General features: G+C 40.9%; 1 pseudogene; it reads left to right on the top strand.

The window, feature by feature from the left end:
- The first annotated feature begins 1,639 nt into the window (after positions 1 to 1,639).
- Positions 1,640 to 2,209, top strand: LOC121101524 (annotated as a pseudogene).
- Positions 2,210 to 2,446: the final 237 nt, after the last annotated feature.

Raw genomic sequence — 2,446 nt, 5'->3', positions numbered from 1 at the left:
TTATTGCAAAATCTGGAAATGGCAAGGAATCAAAAGGGCGTTGCATAGACACCTTCTCTGATAGTCACGACTAGAATTTATGACAGTAATTCGGTGGGATGAAGCCTAAGATGCAGGCTGGTGGCTCAGTTGTCCCTTTGTCTTGACTCCATATGACTTCTCGGAGTGATGAGCAATTTGGAAATGCCCTCCACTTGGCCACGGGTCTTGAAGTAGGCATTTCATTGGCCACAGACTTTCTCGCTACGTGTGATTAAATATGAAAGTAAGAGAAAAACAAAGAAATGATAGCTGCGTCTCTGGATTCTGCAGATGAAAGCAACACTCACGTAAGCGACATGTAGCTATCACAGCAAACATTACAAAAATGCTGCATAAGGAATGGAATGAACAAATATTTTCCCCCATACAACTCATATTTTTTACAAAGTGGTTTAGAGATAAGCAATATTCCGTTTTCATTTCCTTATTGAAATATATCCCGAATTTGTCCTTCCAAAAGATTTGCCCCTTGTGGTTCTATTCATTCTCATTTACTTTTTCTAAATTTGACTTTCCTAACTGAAATCCTGAAGCCAGAAGCAGCAGCTTGAAACATCCAAGGGGCAGGAGAAGACAACAAACTAGCATTCCATCTGTGGTGACATTTAGTTTTTGCTTTTCCTGAGAAACTGCTTAGTGAATCAATTTCATATCAGCATTAAGAAATTAAGATCTTAGTTCACATGATACACACACATGTCTCTCTCCCCTGAGTATGGAATCCGTCTGCCTGGTTTGAATACCTGCATTGCTCTTCCTAGCTGCATGTGTATGACATGGACGTGCTTCTTGATTTCCCTAAACCTCAGTTTGCTTGTCTGTAAAATGGAGATAATAGTCTTTAACACATATGATTGTTAAAAGAAATAATTGAGAGAATATATGTAAAGTGCTCCCTATAGTACCCGGTACGTAGGACTTGCTGTACGTATATGTTCTTAAGATCAAAGATGTAACACTCCTCTAATCTGGCCCACGTTCTCAGGGGTATAAAGGTTAGAAAATCTCTAATAAGTCTTGAATATAATGCCTAAGGAATCAGCATCATTCAAGGGATCACTGTGGGTCACCAAATGTACTAAGTGTCACTTTGTACTAGCTAAACGATCACCTTAAGCAGGCAAAAATCAGGGATCAGTAAAAGATTCTAGTTAAACTAACTAGCCTATATTGTTTGTATATAAGCAGAAGAAAGGGAAAAAGAGAGGGAGAGAAAAGAGAGAATGAGAGAGAGAGAGGGAGAGGGAGAGAGAGGAACATAAGATGGTAGAAGATTGAGTATCAAAGACCTTGACTGAAGATCACAAAAAAAAAGGGCCATTATTCATGTACGAAGTTCACCAACAAGGTGCTAAGTGAATAATTCCTCCCCCCTTGTAAACTGTGAGAGACCCTGAGAACTCTCGTCCCGCCTTCCTGGAAGACTATAGAACCCAGTGAAGCTGGATGTCCTACTGAGCATTTGGAATGAGCACATCCTTTGGCCTTGCTAGTAATCATTTTTCTGGGAAATAAATGTCTTGTATAAATGACCTAACTTTCTCACTTTGGCTTTCAGCTCAGAGGAGGCAAAGGTAACAGCTGTCTTTGGTCATCCCAAATCCAGGTTCATTTGACACCAGCTGCCCCCACCATGCTGCCTAAGTTTGACCCCAACGAGGTCAAAGTCGTATACCTGAGGTGCACCTGTGGGGTAGTCAGTGCCATGTCTGCCCTGGCCCCCAAAGATCACCCCTCTGGGTTTGTCTCTAAAACGTTGGTGATGACCTCACCAAGGCAACTGGTGATTGGAAAGGTCTGAAGATTACAGTGAAACTGACTGTTTAGAACAGATAGAACCTGATTGACGTGACACCTTCTGCCTCTGCCTTGTTTATCAAAGCCCTCAAGGAACCCCCAAGAGATAGAAAGAAGCAGAAAACATCAAGCACAGTGAAAACATCACTTTTGATGAAATTGTCAACATTGCTTGACAGATGCGACACTGATCTTTAGCCAGAGAACTCTCTGGAACCATTAAAGAGATCCTGGGGACTGCCCTGTCTGTGCGCTGCAATGTTGATGGCTGCCGCCCCATGACATCATAGATGACATCAATAGTGGTGTGCTGGAATGCCCAGCTAGTTCAGAACTACAAAGGAAAATATTTCAAAAAAGGATCATTTGACAACCAGGAAAAATAAAAAAAGGCCTAACTTTCTCTCCACTAATGACTTCTGTCTACGTATGGAGATATTTTGACTTACAAGATAAAAACAACATACTAATTTCATTTCTGGTCTCAGGTAAATACCTATTTAAATTATCAGATATTGCATAAGAGCCATCAAAACATATTTTTTAAGATTTATTCTTTCAAAAAGAATGCTGAGGTGCCCCAGACTCCTCAGGTATCTGCCCTAAC

Source organism: Ursus maritimus, unplaced genomic scaffold (genome assembly GCF_017311325.1).
Source record: "Ursus maritimus isolate PB19 unplaced genomic scaffold, ASM1731132v1 scaffold_8, whole genome shotgun sequence".
Classification (NCBI taxonomy): Eukaryota; Metazoa; Chordata; class Mammalia; order Carnivora; family Ursidae; genus Ursus; species Ursus maritimus.
Note: the sequence above shows the minus strand (reverse complement) of the source record. Positions and strands in the feature narration are given on the sequence as shown.